Below are 22,851 nucleotides of genomic sequence, written 5' to 3'. Positions count from 1 at the left end.
TATTTCAAAATAGCACTGCATATATGTATGTACAAAAACAAATGATATTTGCTTATCCTTTACTTTGATGATGAAAATGAATAGATTACTAATACGTTGTTCATCAATCAGACATAAAAATATAGCAATCAATATAAAGGGATAAGGACAGTTTTATACGTCAATTTATTATACATTGTCATAACTTTGACAGGCATAATGAATGTTGTTTTACTTTACTGCCCAATGTCATGGATGAACACACCAAAAAAACAGGACAAGAAACACAAAATTTGAGATGGATTTTCATTTCCATCTTTATATTTTCTAAATATATCTATATTATAAATATATCTATCTTATGACACACCTCTCACATTTTTCTTTACTGTTAAAGAGCTGAGCTCTCTTTCTCAATAGTTTTATAAGGATTAGAAGTATCCTCACTACCTGGTGTTGGTAGCTTTTTTGTGGCATTACAATATTTACAGCATCTGATGTCTATAATTTTATGTTGTATAGAGGACAATAATTTTCTGTTCTGCTGAGCTTATTTGGCAAAACATGATGCTTTAACCCAGTTTTGATGGTGTCGATGGAGAGGAAGAAACAACACATACAGAAATACTTGTCTAAGGAGTTGAACAGACCTGCATGGTAATGACACTGAAGCACTTCCTTGCCGTAATGCGTACTGTGCTTTTCCTCAGGGAGTGATTTCGGTTCCATACAGAGATTTTCTAAAGCCTTGCTTGCTACGATGTTTGGCTTAAGTTTGCTTCCAGGATATGATTGTAACCATTCCACAAAACCAAAACCCCCTCAAATACAGAATAATATTTTCTAGAGATCTTGAGTGACTGTGAAACATTTTAAAATGTCTTAGACACTTTGAGCTAAAGTTTTAATGGCATTTATGGAGCTCTGTGATGGCTCATAGTCAAACTATTTGACAGCGATCTGCTGCATTTGCTGTTTCAGCTCCCATTGTTTCTGCTTCCAACACATACCTTTGTTTTCTCTAACTAGCACCTACCAGGGGTAGTTTTCTCAGCCCTTATTTTCCAACCAAATTTTAAAAAGCTGACACCAAGCAGTAAACATTTATGTAACATCAGATTTTAAATCCATTATGAGCACAAGCTTTCTAACTGAGCTTTTTACTTATAGCCTAAGAGCTCTTCAGGGATGCTGCTTGTGCACCTCTTGGAGATGTCCCACCCTGCTCCTGCTGGGCAAAAGCAGGGCTATTTGTGCCACATTTCCACAGACCAGACTCATCTACATTAGTTTTCTGTGGGTTTTGAGGTTTTTTTTTTTGTGTTGGGTTTTTTGTTTTGCATTTGACACCCATAAGGAAAATAATGGCTTCAATCTCTTTATCCTCTTCCTTTTGGGATCTGGAGGAAATCAAACATTCCTCTTTGCTCAACACCCACCAAAGTGCCAGAAGAAAGCATTTTGGAATAACATGGTAGTTTTTAAGCATGGGTTACTATTAGAGGTACACGTTACCTCTCTTTTTTTATTATTAAATGTGAAGTTTCAAAGAAAAATTATGAATTCTATGTCACTTTCTACAAATCCATACTTCATCCTCCCTATTTTTTCATCTATTTACTTTCCTCCGTGGCATCCAGCATGAGAGCATCTTTGGTGTTACACAAGTGCAAGCACATTTTACTATTGGTTGTTTTGCAAAGGAACAGGGCAGAGACAGATAAAAAATTAACAGCCCAGATCATGCTATGAATGACCCCTACACTTCAAATATCTTCACCAGATCAATTGCCTGTCTTGTATCTTTGGACACACAAGAGAACACAGAGACATCATCGAAGTCTCTCAACTTAATTTGTCAGCATATTTCTATTTATTTGCTTATAATATTCTCTCTCTGAAACTCATTACAATTCGATATTGGACACTTCTTTCTGCCTGATCATGTTATTCCTCTTCTTTCTTCCAACAGTATTCTGTGAAGAGAGCTTTAAATGCAAGGTTCACCTAAAAAGAAACATGAATCAAACCTTTCAGCATTAACACCTTTATTTTGCTCCTGTTAAAAGGGTTTAGGTAATTTTTGTTCTTTCTCTCTCCTTGAAACCTCAGAATAGCTCTCACTAGTACTTCCTTATGATTCATATAATTCAGAAATTGGTTATGATCTGTTGTACTGCTTCAGCTAAAATAATTTCTGCCTACTGAAGAATCAGGAGGCTTGGCGCAGAATATGCAGATATGTGGGCAGATGCTTCTATTAGATAATATTTTCATTTATAGAGTTTACATTTTCATCACAGTTGTTGGTTAATGAATCATTTGGAAACCAGACATACTTTGCTTGAATCAATACCGTTGTTGTAAATATCCACCTACTAATTCAGCCAGTAATTTTCAGTGGATGCATTGTTCATGATTGATTTGCTTTGCATGATGAGGCTAGTTATCTATGTTAAATGCAGTGGTTTCTTTTTATGAGTAAAAGATCGAAATGTTTTAAACAGAACATTAAAGAATAATGAACTTCAGGTATCAGATTTGGATCAATACTTGCAATTTGGTAAATTAGGCAACTGAGACAAACTTAGCAGCCCATGACAGTGGTACAAATACTTGTGATTAATCAATACTTTAAACCTTTTTAGTCAGAGAGAAAGATGGGATCTTATTCTGAGGATATGCACATATTGATTCTTTCATAATTTACCATATCTGATAAGCTTAAACTGTAACATTATGGTAAAGGAACAAACTAGTTTTTCACAGGACCTTTGCCTCATTCGGTGAATTAAAATAAGCTGTGTTCACTTGCAGGCAGTTATTCAGCATTTTGTTTTCCCTTTATTGTTCAGTGTATATTCCACACATTATTTATTGCACACAATACAGTCTTACTTTCAAGACAGACTTACTTATGTCCTTATAGCTTTTCTATAGCTTTGATACCTGATTCTGCAGCCCTATAGATGTTTCCATAGGCCCTTAGGCCCTTGACTCTTCTTTATGGAAGATTTCCACCCAGAATACCAAGAGACACAAATCATCCTGTAGAACTGACTTCTGCTTATCATTATTTCCCAATCCATTAATGTTTGTGCCACCTGAAAACAGTGCCAGCAATGATTCATATTTTCTTCTCTGCCATAAATGAGAATACTAAACAGCACTGAGTTAAAAACCGCTCTCTGGGTGATTTGACTGATAACAGTCCTTTCAGATTTTTTTTTTTTTTCCGTTAATCCTGTAATTTGAGATGTATCATTCACTCAGTTTACAATCCATTTACAAAGGGTTATATTTTATTTCATATAATGCTATTATTTTAAGCAAATAATATTGGGTCAAATACTTTTAGAAATGTGCTGATATCTATCCTTTCTATCAATTAAGGACTTCATCTGACAGAGAGTTTTTGGAAAAGTACTGCCTTTGAAAACCAAATTATAAGCTACAATTTTTATTGATGTTCTTGTCAAAGTGATGACATAAGCATGATTGAAAAACATTGAAAAAGAAAATTTAAAGTGTAAAAGGAATGAAAATGAAGTTCAAAAGCTATTGAAGTATTTACTTTTATTTCTCTCCATCCCCCAAGAAAGTTATTTTCTAGAGCTGTTTTCCAGAAAAACAGACATTTTATGTTCTTTCTGCAACCAAGTAAAAAGGAGGGTTTATGATCAATTTTGAGAAATTTTATGAAAAAAAACAGAGTATCCATGACAAAACAGGAAGTTGTGCCACAAAAAGTCAAACAAGAAAAGATAATTGATCTACTCAATTTTGTGTTAGCAGACCTGTTCAACAAAGTCCTTTGCAAATGTCCTATGAGTATTATTGGTTGTTAGGACTCCCCTAGTTTGTCAGGAACTGGCTCAGATAAGGAAAAAGAGATTTGCAGTGCCCCGTGGTACTCTGAGACACCACTTGCTTAGTTTTTCTGACATGAATATACGCAGTACGCCTTAAGTGATTTCTGCCTGGAACTGCACATCAAGGTGAACGTTGCTTGAATCTCAACTCTGGATTGTTTAAGATCCCCAAGAATGTGATGCCTCACCTCAGCCTTGAGAAGGAGTAGAAAACCTTTACCATATTACAGACATGGTGTCTGCCTGCCTGATCCTGAGACCTCAGCTCTTACCCTTATTTTCCTCTCTCCCATGCCAAGGAAAACCCTACCATTCCTACATTTCAAAGAGTTGCCATGCCAGCCTCCTTGGAAAGGCACATAGAGAAAGGGGAGCCATAGCAACAGACTGTTGGTTTATGGGACGTGCAACAGGAGGCTTGGATGAGCAATTGCTTTCTCTGCATTTGCTTATGTGCCTGCTGTACCCTACTGGCACTTCTGTTGCTTCAGTGACATTACCAACTGTAACAGGAACATGACAACAACGATGATTATATCCTCTTCAATCTGGTTTATAGTGGCTAAATCCAATTCTATTTAATTTGAAGATTTTATCTGAGGTTTTACTTGCTATCTGGAGACTCAAGGAACAGAAAATGGCTTACCATTAATTATGAATATCTATGAGAAGCAGAAATCCAATGACAAATTGTGCTGGCAACCTCCCCTCCCCCCCCAGTGCCTCGTACACATAGGTCATGCTTATTTTGTTCCCACAGAGTGATTTGTCTGTCATACTGCTATCAGCTTCTTTTATGATCACTTTTGGGTTTATATTATTTTCGATTAGCTCATGTTTTAGATCATTAGTTCAACAAATAACCTGTAGCCCAGTGATAGATAATCTGTGTTGAGCAAGCATCATTCAACCAAGTCCTGACAATTCTCCCTGATTTAGTTTCTAATACTAATTTAAAACACTTTAAAGATGTTAAATGAACATGAAAATTGTTCTCAGTTTCATATTTTGTATATCCATCATCTATTAGACACCCACTCCAAGCTCCACCATTCTAATCAATCATATTGTGCAAGTTATTATATTTGTATTACATAAAGAGATAAATATACTTTCACTCTTCAAGTGCTGTCATACCTGTTATCATTCCTTGTATGCACAGCCAATGACCATAGGGATAGGTTAATACCAATTTCTGTTTAAAAATTGACCTTTGAATGCCATTAATTTATAGATTTTAGTTTCCATATAGTTTAATGTTGCACAAATGAGTTTTAAATCACCTACTGATCTATGCTTCTCTTCTAAAGTCTGAAAAATTTTGAGAAAGTATTGAATTTGGGGCAATCTTAATGGAAAGACATTGTTTGGGTATTGTTTAAAAGTGCTAATGTAAAGAGCAATGTGCTCCATCAGTACCAATGGCCTATGGAGGAAAATCAGCTAATGATTACACTGGAGAAATTATTATCTTACTATGGAAGTTAAAAAAATCTGAGTAGGTATATGCAGACTATTGTAATTTTATGATCTACAGTTTCTTATCAAAACTGAGAGGAAAAAACAGGATGAATACTGAGGTGTGGGGGAGATATTCAAAGGCTGCTTGACACTAAGGTCCACGTCCTGATTATAGAATCACAGAGTTATTCAGGTTGAAACCTTTAAGATTATCGAGTCCAACCTAACACAGACAAGTCCACCACAAAACCATGTCCCTAAGTGCCATATCTACAGTCTTTATACCTTACATGATTTAAATACCTCTGGGGATGATGATTCCACCACTTTCCTGGGCAGCCTGTCCCAATTCTTGACAACCCTTTCAGTGAAGAAATTTTTCCTAATATCCAATCTAAACCTCCCCTGGCGTAACTTGAGACCGTTTCCTTTCATCCTATCATGTGCTACTTGGGAAAAGAGACCAATACCCACCTCCCTACAACCTCCTTTCAGGTAGTTGTAGAGAATGATGAAGTCTTCCTTCAGCCTCCTTTTCTCCAGAACAACTGCAGTTCCCTCAGCTGCTCCTCACAGGACTTGTTCTCTAGACCCTTCACCAGCTTAGTTGCTCTTCTTTGAACATGTTCCACCACCTCAATGTCCTTTTTGTAGTGAGGGGCCCAAAACTGAACACAGTAATCGAGGTGCAGCCTCACCAGTGCTAAGTACAGGGGTAAGATCACTTCCCTGTCCCTGCTGGCTGTGCTATTTCTGATACAAGCCAGGATGCTCTTGGACTTCTTGCCACCTGGGCACACTGCCGGCTCATATTCAGCTGGCTGTCTACCAACCCCTCCAGGTCCTTTTCCGACAGGCAGCTTTCCAGCCACTTCTCCAAGCCTGTAGCATTGCATGGGGTTGTTGTGACCCAAGTGCAGGACTCGGCACTGAGCCTTCTTGAATCTTACACAATTGGCCTTGGCCCATCGATCCAGCCTGTGCAGATCCCTGTCTACTCTGTACGTACAGCTACTGTTTTCCTTGAATAGTGTTTTTCTCATTTGAATGGCTCAATGGAGCTGGACACAGAGAGGGGGGTTCAAGAGAGTTAGGCATCTTCAAGTTACACAGGACATCTGTATCTGTACAGAATATATATATAAAAATACAATACAATAAAAATATACAGAATAGATATAATAGATACAGTACACATACATATTCCACAAGTACGTCCATGTGCTGCATGGATGTATGCTCCCATACTCAGTGCAAGATGCCAGTTAGGTCTGTGAGCATCTCTAAAGCAAAATCAAGGGCAAAGATGGACTGATAGCTTTAGGCTACTAGGGATGCTCATGCGGCAAGCTACAGCAGAGACAAGGTATAAGAAGTACTAGTTCTCAGTTCTTGGCTTACTGCCTTTCATCTGAGACATGATTACCTATTTTGACCATGTAGACAGGCTTAGAGTGTGCTTGTACATCAGTTAAGGGCACAACCTAGCATACATTAGTAGGCCTTCCATGAATGGATGTGTAGGACTGACAGGTCATTCACTCAACCATTTAATGAGTCTTGAGTTCATATCAAGAGACTGACTGTGAAGGTGTAACTGACAGTAAGAGATCACTACTTTGCATTGCTAGCTATCATACTACACCATTCTCAGAACTGTGCCATAATCCAGAAAATAAAATAATGGTTCTCAGATCTAAGATTGAGCTAGTCCAGTGGACAAATGCCCTGCAGATCTCAGACACAATTATGAGACTATCAAGCCCAATAGACATGTACTGCAACAGAGGGTCTAATCACCTCATGCACAGCTACACAGTTTGCAGCACTGTGATGAAGAATTTTCTGGTGAAAGAGCCTTGTTTTAAATATTAAAGAGCAGTTTCTGTTTACCAAATTGTAGACCCCTATCCATTGACCATAAACAGTCCAAACAGATGGATGGACGGATGGATGGATATGGATGGATGAGTGGATGGATGGAGAGCAATTAATTCAATTCAAAGTTTGGCATGACACAAGTATATTAAAATGTGATTAATCAGGACCATGGAATATTCCAATGCTATTACTAGCCAGCTTGTACTTTTGGGAAAAGAAGACAATCCCTCAGAAGCAAAACAAAACAAATAAATCTTTATGTCATTGCAGTCATTGTCTCCAGGTAATTTTATTTCATTTTCCAACATATTTTCCTAATGGTGCTTGTTCATGCAAGTTAAGACTGTAATTTCAAGAGAGTGGCATAATATTGAGTTGGAGATTATGGAAGCCTTAAAAAGTTGTAAAAAGAAGTTTCTTTTATTTGAAAATTTGACTTCTTACATCCATTATTTCTAAGTCTTGCCTTAAAATGTATGAATTATGCACAATTAGCGGATGCATATAAATTTTGCTTGAATGATCTTTGTCCTCCTAAACCTGTACAGCCAATGTAGTGGCTTTTCAGTGCTAAAATACCAAAAAGCTGTGTTCCTTCCCAGTTTCTTTTCATTGTTTTTTACTATCACTGACAGTGGAAGCCAAGCCATTAGACATGGTAAATCTCCCTGTGAGGCATGTTTAGTTTAAGATGTATTTCTCTTGCAAGAAGGATGACACAGAAAAACATCTTCTGAGAGACATTTGAAGAAGGAAACAAACAATCCTGTTATAAATCACTAAAGACAAGTACATTTTTTGAAAACTCCGTGGGAGAAGCAATATATACGTGCAAAAATTTCTTGTTGAACTCCAAGCTCAACAACATTCTCTGCTCCTGCTCAAAAAGGGCAAGGGCATGCCTCATACATACATACAAAGTGAATGTGCTTAGGCAAAATAGTTTTCTTTTTCTGAGTAGAGGAAATCTGTTGTGTGTGTCAGCTTTTGAACGCTCAAGGGGTACCCGTCATGATATCCATTATTATCAGCCAATAAATCTGCTTATTACTCTTCAGGGATTTTCAGTAAAAGGATGGAGGACTATTCTGACAGAGGGAATGCCTCAATGCAACGAAAAAATGCTTGAATTACCAACCTCCTGTCCATTGCAGCATATGGGAGGCCTTGCTTGGAAAATAGCTGTCTAATTTAGCCATGTTACATAAATTAAGTCAATCATCACAGGTTAAATATCAAATTGTGCATATACATATATAATATTCAGTAACAGTCAGACTAAGAAAGAATAGTAAAAAGGCAGAATATTCACAATGTCCAAGTATGTTGACATAAAACAGCTACATTTATATCTAGGCATCTAATGATAGAACTTTTGCAGAAATGGCATGTGTTCTGCTTCCACTGGCAAAATCTGGCTGGAGAGAAGAGTGTAGAACGAATTCAACACACTACATCAACTATCCATGTATTAAGTAAACTCTCGAACTATGTTCTGTTTTATGCCTTAATTAGATGCCTAAACACCAACGCCCACATTGAATATTTTCAGTTTCCATTGTGTGTCAAGAAATTCAGCTTTTCCTTGTGAAATCAAGTGCAGTGATATTGTCCTCTGTTTTAAAAAAATAAAATATGTATGGACAAGTGATGCCTGGTGAATGTTAGGTACAAGACCCTTTCCAAAAGAAAACAAACTGATATCCTGGCAAGTGTGATCCTTTTTCTCACAGAAAACACTAAAGCAACTCTTCTGTTTTATCCAGTCCTGATACTAGAGCTGAAAAATGCTGCACATCCTACCTTGATTTAAGTCATGTGCAGATTTAAAAATTACTTGGTAATATTTTATGTGTTACAAAGTAGCATGCAGCAAGGTAACTCAAATCCACATCTTCAAACTGATTCTGATCTCACACTGACTTTGTATCAGTGGAGCAACATTGGTATCAATTATATTACTTCCTTGATTTATACTGATACCAATTCAATCAGGAAGACTTACGATAAGTAGATTGTGAATGACTGAATGTGGTGCGCTCTCCCTTTTGCTTTTGGCTAGAAGTACTAAATCAATTTTCTAAAGTGCCATATATCTTTATAACTGTGGATTTTTGTCTCCATTAGCTCCAATTATTCTTGTTTCCCTGCCTGTCATTTTTCAGGAATGCTTCACAAACATTATTGCAGTGGCAAATTACCATGGCTCTTTCTTGGCTACAAAATTAGAGTAAATGTTTATAGCATTGTTATATGGTGGTACTGTGATAAAATCTGAATGTTAACATAGGCAGGGAGATACTGCGCCAGGCAGGTAATTGCAGAGTCAAGGTAGAGTTCAGAGCATATCAGAACACCTAGGAAAGTGTTTCCTCTGCCCTGGGACCATCAAAACTGAAAGCTGCTGGGAGGCTGACTGGATTCATGGACAAAAGATAAATGAATAAAAATACAAAGAGTTACCTGTTGTCTTCTTCATATTTGACTAAAGAAAGTGACAGAAAGTAGGCCAAGAGTGGAGAGTAAGTCTTTGAATAAAACTGTTGAAGAGACATACTCACTAGCTATCACTCTCTCAGTCCTACATGGTTTTTACTGGTATCAGTTGATTGACTCATTGCTGCCTATTGATTTTGACTTTGCAAAATTTTTTCGACTCATTATTCCAGCTGACTGTTGTTCCTCATTTATAGCTACCTTTTGGTCTGCCCAATGTGTTTCCTTATGCCGAACACTTTTGTTTCACTTCTGCTTGTGGTCACACCTTCCTGTAATGTTAGTTGAATTTGTGAGGGAACATTTGTCATGAGGGAAGCTCATGACAAAAGAGGTGGATCTCTTTTGCCATGTGATGCATGTAATACCCTTTCTGGTTTTGGCACTTAGGTAACATCCTGAGAGTGGGGGTGTTGGATGGACACTTCGTAGCTACTGAAGTCAGCATCAGAAGAAATACCACTGTGGGCCTTCCCAGCTCTCAGGGACCAGAGATGACCATATCACAGGCTGGCTGTAGCTCTAGACCTGGTTTGGAGAAGCTGCTAAGCAGTCATGGCCACTCTGGCATGTTTTTTGGAGGTTGTGATAGCAGTATCTGGTATTCTGCTAGAGACCTGTTAGAGTCCATTTTTTCTTCTTCTAGAGATTCACCTGATAGACTAGAAATTAAATCTCCAGAGCTTCCAGTTCTTCTTGTAAAAAGTGTGAGGCACCAGGAGATCAGTCATTTACCTAGCAGGAAGGCTTCTCACTACATGGTGCACTTAGTGCTCCAGAAGATGATCTGGAAAACACATAAGAAAATCTGTAGACACCAATCCTTTTTCAGTTTGGTCTTCAAACACAGAGAGCTGCAAACAAGTCACAGGGAGGACTTTGCTGAAGCCTGTGTGAGCTGATCCCTGGTTTCAAGCACAGATGGTCTGGCCAGGCACACAGCACTCCTAACAAGACCAGGGCTTTGTACTGAGCAGCATAGCAGCGAGGGACTTACCTGGCAATGGAGGAGTTGTTTGGTGGTGCTTAGCTGGTCTGGTTGCTCCTGAAAGCTGCAGTGAATGGTAACTCTCACGTGGGCCAGAAGCTGCTGCTAGGCTGACACCCATACTTCTGGGTGTAAGACATCAACATTTTCTGTTTTGAATAGAGAAAACAAAAGGGCAAAACTGGCAGAAGAGCTAAATTTCTGCTGTTTGAAGTCTCCAAAATTCATAAACTATCTAACAGGAATAAACCCAAATACTACATAGCAGTGCTTAAAAAATAGGGGGAAAAACACCTTGAAGCAGACAGGTGTCCCATTCTCTAATAAGGTGTTCAAATTTAAGAGCTGACGTTGAACTCAGTGCACCTCCTTGTAAAAACACCCAACTTCCATTCCCTATCTGTCTGGGCTGTGGGAATGACTAATTCCGCCTTTTCCTCAGTTTCATGTGCCAGTCAAAGGAGCTTATGAAAGAGAATAAATACATGAACATTCAAGCATACTAAAGAGAATAGAAGATTAATTATCAGAGGCAGCCGTAGCTTCATATGGCTCAAGCAGCAAAAGTCCTCAGATGAAACCCTGCCAGAGTCTTGTGTATGTTAAATAGTTGCAGTGGGATTTCCAGGCTCAGCCTGAGTGTGATTACCTGGGACGCATACCATTTCTTCGCATGCCTGCTTAATGATGATACCCAGGCCCTTCAGCCTGAAAGGCCCAAATATGTGTGTCTCATCACTACAAAGAGGAACAAGCACAAACAAATGAAAGATTCATGCAGGAAACCTGAACAGCTGCAGGGTGTCCTCCTTCATATAAATGATATTTCTGGTAATTCCACTTGCAGCAGTTTTTATTTTTGATGTAAGGATATACCATCTGCCCAGAATCTGTTTTGACAGAGGGAGGTACAATATCTCCATGTTTCTCTCAGGGGCATCACTTTATCGCCATACATAAAATGGTTTTTATTGTGTTAGGTCTGAGGTCATTTGCACTACATTTAAGAAACGCTGGGAGCAACAGAACTAGATATATTAAAAATGTAAAATAGAGGACAACCCCCAAGTACGAGGAGCAGATAGCAGCCTGTGTGAGGAATTGCAGAGCCAGGGGATGTTGGTTAAATCCATGATGGCTACAGACCTGCCTATGTCTGGTCAGCTCCTCAGACTTACTGCACAGTGGTCCCTGCACAAACCATTGCGTTAACATGTGGGATGAGCAGATTTCAACTGTGGGGCAGGCATGCAGCTGTCTCATACAGGCCCTGGCCAAGATCTTTGTGGACATAACAAATTATGTGCCAAAACTTTTTTGTGACATAGATTTCCCCTGAATCCTTCTAACAGAGATGGTGAGACTTGCTGCAGGTGTATGAAACCTCAGAAAATAGTCCTCAGGGCTGAAGTTCCTTCAAGATCATATAACATAATGGCCTCTGGAAATATGTTCCCTTCCTCCAGGGAAACACAGAAATGAGTACCATGTGCACCATGCTCCTCAGGGCTCCCAGCATGGGAGGTGCTCACTTCAGAAGGAGCCCCTGCAAAGGAGTTAGTTAATACGGCTCCTGGCATTTGTCAGAGTTTACAAGGGTGGTGTTCTATTGCAGCTGAAGCAAAACTGCACCTGTAATTTACTTAGCTGTCCCAGAATGGCTGTTAATGGGCAGGAAAGAAGAAAGGCCTGTAGGCAGTTGAGATGGGCAGCAAAAAGGAAAGGATAATTCTAATAAATGTCTCCTGTTTGTAAACACATAACTCTGACCTGAAGCTTATTTCCAAGTCTTCCGTAATTCAGAAAAATTCACAGATTGGAGACTTAGAGCTAAGACAAGTGTCATGCACTTACATTTTTTTAGTATACAAGATGAAGAATGCTTTAAAGATAAAGCACTTCAACTGAAAATAGGGCAGTTGAGGAAACAGAAATACAATGGAAATATCAGAGGGTGCACTCTTTAACCTACCTGTAAAAGTAGGAAAAGAACTACTATCTAATTTCCATCCAATTCGTTTTAATTCAAACGCTAAATAAAATCCATTGATTTATGGTTCAGGTAGCCCACTTGTTTTTCCTTAAAGCAGCCACTTCAGAGAACAGTTTTATAAAAAATTCTAATCGTTACAATTTTCTGAACCCTTACAGCTTTTGATTTATTAGTAATCTTGGCTGTGCAATAGGAAGTATATTCCATCTGTATTTAATGACTTTAGGTGCCTGCTGTGACAAAAACTACAGCAAAAATCCAGTGCCACCCATTCACCCCTAATATTTTCACAAATTGTCTTTGCCTAGAAAGGAAATGCTCTTTTACTTTGTTTTGTGCTTCTCTACCTTCTTCAGGAAATGAGAAACACTGGCTTTTCTGGCAACACCGATTAAATAAGCAGGTTTGTGGAAAATTACACAGCATCCTACATTTTAATCCAGTTGCATGAAGCTATAGTCCTGTGGTGATCCTCAGCATGAGTCTGCTGTTTTGTAAGAGTGGAAAGTGGCAGAGATGATCTGCTAGAGGCACTATATATGATAATTGCATACAGGTTAAGTGTTTTGCAAATTAAGAGTGCTTCATCGTGCACTTTCTTTTTTCCGCCCATTCAGGTTGGCATACAGAGCGTGCTGAAGGTGGCTTGTCTAATCTGCAGCAGCTGGAACATCCTGCCATCCCCACAATCATTTCCTGTCATTTTCAAATGAAGCTTGTGGAGAAGGCTGTTGTTCCGTCAGAAGTGACACACAGCACTATGGATTCTGTCAAGGAGCAACTTAATTTCTGCTGATGTGTTTCTTATATAATAAGACCCCAAGGAAGTAATGTTTCCTGCCTGTCAGCAGTCAGTGCAGCGCAATGAGAGGTACTCTTTTTCACTCATGAAAAACAGAGCATGAAGGTGCAAGGAGAAAATAGTCAGCTCTTTTTCTGGCCCTTTCCTCATCCTGTTTGACTCTGGGTTCATGCAAGAGTTGATGTCTGTTGAGTTATCTTCCCAGCTGGCTGTCGATTAGGACTTCCACTTATATCTGCAGGAGGTGGTGAGAAGGCTGTGTAACATCAGGGACACTGAGAAGGAGTTAGATAGCTGGTTCCAAGCACAGTCTGCAGTGGACCCACAGTGGCCGAACAGCCAAAAAGTCCTCCACAGACACACACACGGAATGGAGGGGGGTCAATAATGCAGAAGAATGGAAGCTTGCAATAGCAATGACCTGCAGGAGGAAGAGACTTCTCCCAAAGCCTGAGGTGCCCTTGCATAACTGCTTCACCACTCTGTAGACTGAAGAGGAAAGACCCATCACATCAGGAGAGATCCTGGAGCTGAGTAAGGCAGCCCAGTCTGCTCCCTGTATAACAACCAATGCAATGAAGAAAAAGTGACGGGTGATAGCATCCATCTGCTCACCTGATGCACGCTCTAGAGGTGTGCTACTTACCGGGGCTCATATCAGGGATGTCACCGAGAGACTACCAAGTCTCGTACAGTCCACTGACTATTATCTGTTGTTGTTGTTTCACATGAGCACCAGTGATACAGCCAGGAGTAGCCTGAGGAGTATGAAGAAGGATTATAGAGCCCTGGAAGTGGTGTACTCTGGAGCACAGTTGTTTTGTCATCAATCCTCCCACTCAAAGGGGAGGGGTTTGAAAGGGCCAGTGGAACCTGGCAAATCAACAAATGGTTTCAGTACTGGTGACACAGCCAGGGGTTCAGCTACTTAGACCACTGGACTAGCTTCAAGAAACCTGATCTATTGGGAGCCTTATCTGTCAGAGAAGGGGAAAAGCATCTTCAGTCATAGGCTTATCAAGCTAGTGAAGAGGGCTTTAAACCTAAAGTTGCCAGGGGAGAGGAACCTCAACCCATCCTACGCCAACCAGTTTGATGCCAGTGTCAGCAATCGATGCCCAGAGCCTGGAGAGGGATCACAGGTCAGCAGAAGAGCACCTGAAGAGCAGCACAAAGGAGTTCCAGCCAGTAAGTCAGCTTCATCAGGGACCAAACTGAAATGCCTCTGTGCAAATGCATGTAGCACAGGGAATAAACAAGAGGAGCTAGAGATGTGCACAAGCCTGCAGGGCTAGAATCTTACTGGCATCGTGGAGACATGGTGGGATGACTCCTATGACTGGAGTGTAGGAATGGAAGGATACAGGCTCTTTAGGAAGGACAGGCAGGGGAGATGAGGAGAGGGGTAACCCTCTATGTCAATGACCATCTGGAGTGCATGGAGCTCTGCCTGGGGATGGATGAGGAGCTGAGACCTTATGGGTCAGGATTAAAGGGAGGGCAGGGACAGGAGGTGTTATACTCGGTGTCTGCCACAGGCCACCTGACCAGGAAGACCAAGAGAATGAGGCCCTCTATAGATGAATAGGAGCAGCCTCATTTTTACAAGCCCTGGTCCTTGTGGGGGACTTCAACAACCTTGATATCTGTTGGAGAGCACAAGCAATCCAGGAGGTTCCTGGAATGCCTTGATGATAACTTCCTTCTCTAAGTAATAGAGGAGCCAATGAGGAGATGTACTGTTCTGGACCTTGTTCTCACTAACAAGGAGGGTCTGGTGGGGAGTGTGAAGCTCAAGGGCAGCCTTGGCTGCAGTGGCTGTGAAATGGTGGAGTTCAAGATCCTTAAGGCAGCAAGGAGAGGACACAGCAAGCTCACTACCCTGGACTTCAGGAGAGCAGACTTTGGCCTCTTCAGGGATCTGTGTGGTAGAGTACCATGGGATAAAGCCCTGGAGGGAAGAGGGGCCCAAGCTGGTTAATATTCAAGGATCACCTCCTCCAAGCTCAGGAGTGATGCATCCCAACAAAGAGGAAGTCTGGGAAGAATGCCAGAAGGCCTGAATGGATGAACAAGGAACTCCTGGACAAACTCAAACATAAAAAGGAAGCCTACAGAGGGTGAAAGCAAGGACAGGTAGCCTGAGAGGAATACAGAGAAATTGTCTGAGCAGCCAGGGATCAGGTTAGGAAGGCCAAAGCCCTGATAGAATTAAATCTGGCGAGGGACGTCAAGGCCAACAAGAAAAGCTTTTATAAGTACGTTGGTGACAAAAAGAAGACTAGGGAATATGTGGGCCCTCTCTGGAAGGAAATGGGAGATTTGGTTGCCTGGGATATGGAGAAGGCTGAGGGACTCAGTGACTTTTCTGCCTCAGTCTTCACCAGCAAGTGCTCCAGCAACACTGTCCAAGATGCAGAAGGCAAAGGCAGGGACCGGAAGAATTAAGAACTATAGGAGAAGATCAAGTTTGAGACCATCTGAGGAACGTGAAGGTGCACAAGTCCATGGGACCTGATGAGATGCATCTGCAGGTCCTGAAGGAACTGGCAGGTGAAGTGGCTAAGCCACTATCCATTATATTTGAGAATTTGTGGCAGGCTGGTAAACTTCCTGCTGAATGGAAAAGGGGAAACATAACTCCATTTTTAAAAAGGGAAAAAGGAAGTCTTGGAGAATTACAGGCCAGTCGGTCTCACCTCTGTGCCTGCCAAGATCACGGAGCGGATCCTCCTGGAAACTGTGCTAAGGCACCTGGAAAATAAGGAGGTGATTGGTGACAGCCAGAATGGCTTCACTAAGGGCAAATTGTGCCTGAAAAATTTGGTGGCCTTCTGTGACAGGGTTACAGTGTTGCTGGAAAAGGGAAGAGCAACCGATATCATCTACCTGGACTTGTGCAAAGCTTTGGACACTGTCCCACATGACATCCTTGCTCTAAATTGGAGAGACATGGACTTGACAGATGGAACACTTGGTCCATAAGGAGTTGGCTGGATGGTCACACTCAAAGAGTTGTGCTCAAGAGAGCACTGATGAATGGCAGGTATTATTCAGGTATAATCTAGAGTGTTTTCTTTCCCAATAGGTAATTTACTCTTTCTTCCCATTTTTCTTATATCTGGATCTGATTTCATATTTTTACTTTCCTAATTTATTTTTTCTATTAGAAAATGAAAAATGAGAAGAAATATTCTCCAGGAATACCTAAGGTAACCTGATATTATTTCCTAAAATAGAAATTAACACCCATGTGTTTGAGTTTTATTGATCATAGGTGAAGTATTTTAGAATAACTTGATTTTAATTTTACTCCTATTTATCTGGATATTATAACTAGAAATTTCAAAAGTCTTTGGTACTTCTACTTGGGGTCAAAATTTCAAAATCACAGTGTGTCGGGTTACAGAAAAGTGCAGATGACCCACTTCCCTGCAGATTACCAAGTGATCAGAAAGCTGTCAGAACAGTTGTTTCTTACAGCATTAGCTCTGATATTGAATAATTCGCATTTTTAGCTAATGGGTTGCCCCCCATGGAAAGGAGTCATAGCAGTGATTTTGAAAGATATTTCCTGTTGATATACTCTTCTCACTCCCATCACAACTTTCTAGCTCTGTTATGCCTCTCTCCCTCCCCATGTCTTTTGTCCTTGCAGAATCATGTGTAGACCAAATAATGGTGAAGGTACATAGAGAAATCCATGCTCTATTTCAAAGCAATTGATAGGTATAAACTCAGGGACATGGACTCAACGAGCTATTGATGTTAGATGCCTTCAGAAAACAAGGGAATGGCTTTCCTGTGCTTCTTTTCCATAGTCTGGTAAGAATGATGTGCCCATTGTGAGCTGGAAAAGGTAATCTGTTGGACTGAAACACAGAGACAGGTGTTATGGGTCTGTGTCTCCATCCCTTTCCTTCTTCCTTCCAGGGAGCAACACTGATTTAGCAGATGAAATCCTGTGCTGAAGAAACTCCCCACTACCAGGCTGATTTTTGGCTATCCACAAGAAAGCAAAGCTCATACGGCAGGCTGGCACAGCCCAGCTGTACCTAAGTTAGTGCAGATTCATCCAGTTTGGGTGCTACCAACAGGCACACTTTTGCAGCCAGAGCCCTGGGCTGCTGGGGTTGCTGAAGAGACAGTGCAACACTGCCACAGCTTGTAACCAGCTGACAGGTATAAAATTGTCACTGATGGCTGCATTGCACTATGTAACATTACTGCATCACTTCTTGCCCTAGGAATGATCGCTTATGAATAGACTTGAAGCACAGTGATAGACCGATACAAAGAATATTGCTGTCTGTGCTGGATTTGTTCTGTCATTGAGGGCAGAGGGACTGTCTTTTTTTTTTTTTTTCTCTATGCTGTCAGTGCAGCACCTTTAATTAGTACAAAAAATCACTTTGAGATACAAAATGGGGGTGAGAGGAGGAGGTAATCACTTCTGCCAGCAAAGGGATCTCAGATTTCTCTATAAGATTTAAATCAAAGTCACCTTCTCTTAGAGGAAACCCGTACGCTAGTTTCCTTTTCCTTTTTTCCCTTATTTTCTGAAAAAGCAGGTTTTTGAATATTAGGCATATTGTTTTAAAGCTTCCTCAGAAGAGTTTCCTCTTGCTGTCTTTGACTCACCATTGCTTGCAACTGCCATAACTGTTTTATTGCTTTTAGTACAGCAAGATCCCACTCCCTTTTCCCTCCCGCTACTTGCATTGTCATATATGACAATCTGTACGTAGATAGAAATCTGTACGTAGACTGGAAACCTGAAATCTGTATGTTGATTGGCAAGAGTAACTATGACTCTCTTAAGACAGGACAGTAGTTACTAGCTGGGCTTTGCTGCAGAGTCTATACCTGCTCGTGGTTTCACTGCCTCTGCCCCAGTGTTGAGTTGTGGTTACTTCCTCCAGCCCTCCACCCTATCAACTGGCTTCACTGACCACCTAATACTTCTCTTCTAGGTGAAATAAAATTTTGGCAATTGATCATATGGATCGTTGCCCTGTGCCCATGGGTGGTGTTAGGTGGAGTTGGGCAGGTTTGCCTGGCTTTTGTCTGCTCCCTACATTATGTATGACGCTGACTTTTGTTGTGATGTAGTGTTCACAGGTACCGTAGGCTGTGGCAGGCTGGAGGAAGAAGAAATGGATTTTGAATCAATGGCATTCATAAACTGGTAATATGTTCAACTGAAACTGTCATCTTTCCTCCGGGAGTGACTGGTTGGCCAGGTTACAGAGAGCAGTCTCTTCTCTCCTCATCCTCAGCCGGTTTCCTCATATTGCCATGGAATCCTGTCTCAGCTTCTGGGCCACAGGGGAAACTCCAGTCAGTCATGTTCTAATTGTGAAGGCCCTGGACAGGAATCCTATGTCTCTATGTTGTGGTAATCGGACAGGAAGAATCTCGGGACTGGTGGAACATCCAAATACCTGACAGAAGAATGTGGCTGGGCTCTTCTTGGAGAGCTATATTAATGTCAGTGGATATTGCCCATATATTTGCAAGCTCCATGGACCACTGTATTGCTTGCTTTGACTGTAAATAAACTATATTTGTGAGGTTATTCATGACCTGGGAAGGAGGACCATGCAAAACATGTAGGAAGGATTGTTCATGGAATGTGGAATAGGAATCATATAGTCATGATTTCAACTTGCCAACATTAACATACTGCCTTACTCAGGTGGACAGGCCACCTTATCTAACCCAGAAAAGGAACATGTTTGTAAATTACTTGTGTTCAAAATTAAAAGAATGAACCAGGATGCTATAAATGTCAGAGCTGCCACTAAAACTTAGCTGAGATATTTGAATAAATATCTATCTCAGTCCAATAAACCAGGTGAGCAAAATCTTATTTCTTTCACCAGCCTTCTTTCTTTGGGGTTTTGTGTAACTCATTCATTGAAAGAGCACCTGGTCTGAGGAGGCACAGTCTGGGTTCTGAACAGAACCTTGAGGTGTTTCTCTCCTGATTTCTGAAATCCACCGCCATCCTTTCCCAGGTCTCCCCACCGCAGCTGTGCTGAGAATTATCTCTATGCACTGGTAGGAAAACCCATACAGTGGCCCTTTCATTTGGCATTTTCCTGGACCTTTAGAGTGTACTTCAGTGAGCTAATGCAAGATATGTGTTCTCTGTAGGTGTCTAAGGTAACAGAGAGAGATTACGTTAAGTGCTTAGTAAGAGGCATTTTCCATTTGCAGCACTCAACTTCATTTAGCTGTAATGCATGAAAAAATTGACCCACGTGGATCTTAATCTAAGCCATTTAATTGTACCCCTGAAGTGTCAATGTGATGAGCATCACAGATTTTGGCACTGTTGACATTTCTTTTAAGTGGCTGACAGTTTGAAAGGATGGCAGCGTATCCTTTTATTGCTGCATCAGATAAATATGTTACTGAGTGATGGAAACAGCTTTACACACTGGAGAGAGACAGGAAAGAAAGTGTTGGGGAAAAGGCACAAAAGGCAAGACAAATTAAAATAAACAAAGAAGTATAACACCTACAACTATTCTTAAAACCTCTCTGATGAATTCACACCGTGAATAACCGATTCAGTTGACAAACAATTGTCTGTGAGGAAAGGACAAGACCCTTAAAGCTTCCTCAGAAATGTCTTTAAAACAGTGGATCTTAGACATGTACAGTGGTAGAGCTGAAGGGAGACAAGGACCTTTGGTAAAGCATGAGAAGGATGGCTGTGACAGCACAGGCTCTGATGTTTCAAGTGATGTCCTCTCCCACACCAGTTTTTTTAGTAAAGAGTTTTGTTTGTTGGCCTGAGAGTCTGAGCCTTTTGGCAACCCAGTATAGTGCTTTCTGAGATAGCAAGACCTAGGAATTTTCTGTAAATAGGCTTTTTTCATGGCCAGAAGCAATATTCTCCCAAAGTGGGCTGTGGCAGAAGAGGGGAGGAATGGGTAAGGAAAAGCTCTGGAAGAGGATCACCAGGACTGTAGGTACCTGTGATTTTAAGGGGCTTTGGCTGCTGAGCGAAATTGCCAAATGAACATTTTTTTGAAAATCCTTAAGATTTTCAGCAACAGACTGTGACATTGACAATACGCTTTCTCATGCCCCCAAATTATCTGCATAGATAGCACCTAGTAAGAAACTCAGTTGAGACTGCAAAGCATCAAAGACACAGCACCTATTGAGTCACCTGAAATCAGGAAGCTGAATTTCCATATTTATCAACCTAGATAACCAAAATATGCTGCCCACCCAGGAAGATCTTGGTACTGAGAATCCATTGTAGCCTTTCATATCTCGGGTTCTGTAATTGCTGATTGCTTCCTCATTGTGTACTTTCAGGCTGCAAAAAAACAGTGTCTAAATGCAGATAATGCTAATTCAATCCCATGCAGGCACCTGTCTAGCATATACGTATGTTAGTTTATCACTGGCTATCAACTAGCTGTCAGATAACTTGGCAGAGTGAGAAAATCCATTACCAATGTAGCAATAGGCTTCCAAAAAAGCATTAAAATGGGACTCTAGAAACAGTTCATGTGAAAAATGGTGTCTACATCTAAGAGAGCTTTTGTCTCTTTATAGGAAATTGTTTTGAGGAAGTGATAAATCTAAGGACACACTTACTGCAAAAATAAAATAATTTCATCACCCAAAATGTGAATATTTTATTTCCCCTACACACATCGCCCCCCTAAAAGCCCCTAATACTCCCTTTGGAAAAAAATCAGGCATGTAATGAGAGAGCATCTTTCTTCTCTCTTGCCACAAAGAATGAATCATGGAGGTTTTAGGGAACCTAATTATGTCACTGAGAAAACACTGGGATGATGATATGAATGTTTTCTTCAAGCTAACATGATTTTTGTGAGCATTCTTGTATTTAAAATGTACTGCAGAAATCAACTCTGGTCTATTTTTAAAATGATAGATTAAACAAAAAAATTGTAATTAAATATTATTCTGGTTGCTTTGCCACAAAGAGACAAAAGGCCAAATGTCAATTTGAAATTAAACTCATATAGAAGCTGAGAAAACAATAAAAGAATGTATCACTAAGTAAATTATAGCAGTTTGGGATACCCTGACTATCTTTTGCTTATTGTTGTCAAACCACTAGGCAAATGCAACTGTCATTCATCCTGTGTTTCATGATAATACTTTTGAAGAACCTGAGGCAATAAAAGCATGTAAGTTCATGCTCAGCATGTATCCATGAAGACTTAATGGCTGCTTAATACAGATTTAAAACAGTTGGGAAAAGGGCCTTAGCATTGTGATGCTCAGTGCTGCAAAGTCTTAAAGGTACTGTACTCCAGATCAGGAGCTGGTGATGCTGTGTCAGCCTAAGTGTGTGCTTCCTACGTGCTTAGTGCTCAGAGTTAAGAAGCTTCTCATGGGATCCATGACACCCAGCTTACTAAGCAAGGAGATACTTAAACCAGTCCAAGGAGAAAACTAAGAGGAGGGTACTGCCAGAAACTGAGAGACTGATTTTTAAATTTGGGCACTGTCTGGAGGACTGTCTTATGCTAATACGTGCAGACAGGCTCAGGACCACCACTGCAGCAGGTGGAGATGCTCCTGCCACTCAGACGCAGGTGCCTCTGCCAGGCTGGGACTGAAGGCCAGAAATTGCCTTATTCATGTAGATCCTAAGCATGTAAGAGCAGACCTGCTCTCTTTTCTTGGTCCTCTGCAGCATAGCTTCCATCCTTCACTTTTTTACATGAGAAGGAGGGAGTGATCCTTTCCTTCCACCACAGGAGCATCTCTATACCAGTAGCAAATTAGATATCACAAAGTGTAGGTTTCAATTCTTTTCAGAGCCAGGATAAATAAGAATTTGTATCACCTGCTTTCTGAGAAAGTGTCTTTGCAGCAAACCTAATACAAAACCAGTATCCACTGCCTCTGCTTCCTCTCTCTTCATCCCTCTGAGTGAATGGGGGGCTGTTTAGGTGTTATTAGAGCATGCCAAATAAGTCAGGCTCTTCAGGAGACTATGGTGGGGGCACCTGCCAAATAGGTAGGTGGGGTGCAAGTTCAGTGTGCCTAAGATGGCAACATTTGTAGGTGTATGCAATAATAAAACTCCAGTTAAATGAGCTTGCTATAGAAAACTATGAGACTACCATCTCTTAAATGCTGTAACAAGAGTGAGCAGGGTTTTCATCAATCATGTTGTTGGAGTTAGGCACTTTACCATTAAATTGTGCTTGATGTGACAATAGTTATTTTGGATCTCACCCTAAAAGTTTTGCTGTAGCAGAGAGAAAACCTGTGCTGGAGAGAGCCTGAAGCTGATGAGTTCTAAATCTTATTCTAACAAGGAACAAAAACTCTTTGCAAGTTACTACGACCTTCTTTTTTGTGTTGGGAG

At 40.6% G+C, this 22,851-nt stretch overlaps 1 long non-coding RNA gene across 1 annotated transcript in view; it reads right to left on the bottom strand.

The window, feature by feature from the left end:
* Positions 1-1,835: 1,835 nt before the first annotated feature.
* The window catches only part of LOC141919331 (uncharacterized), an 84,602-nt gene continuing 63,586 nt past the window's right edge, over positions 1,836-22,851 (bottom strand). The window contains exon 2 of the long non-coding RNA XR_012621936.1: positions 1,836-1,986. This is a non-coding gene — a long non-coding RNA (uncharacterized LOC141919331). The remainder of the gene's footprint in view (positions 1,987-22,851) is intronic.

Source organism: Strix aluco, chromosome 2, assembly GCF_031877795.1.
Source record: "Strix aluco isolate bStrAlu1 chromosome 2, bStrAlu1.hap1, whole genome shotgun sequence".
NCBI classification, from domain to species: Eukaryota; Metazoa; Chordata; class Aves; order Strigiformes; family Strigidae; genus Strix; species Strix aluco.
Note: the sequence above shows the minus strand (reverse complement) of the source record. Positions and strands in the feature narration are given on the sequence as shown.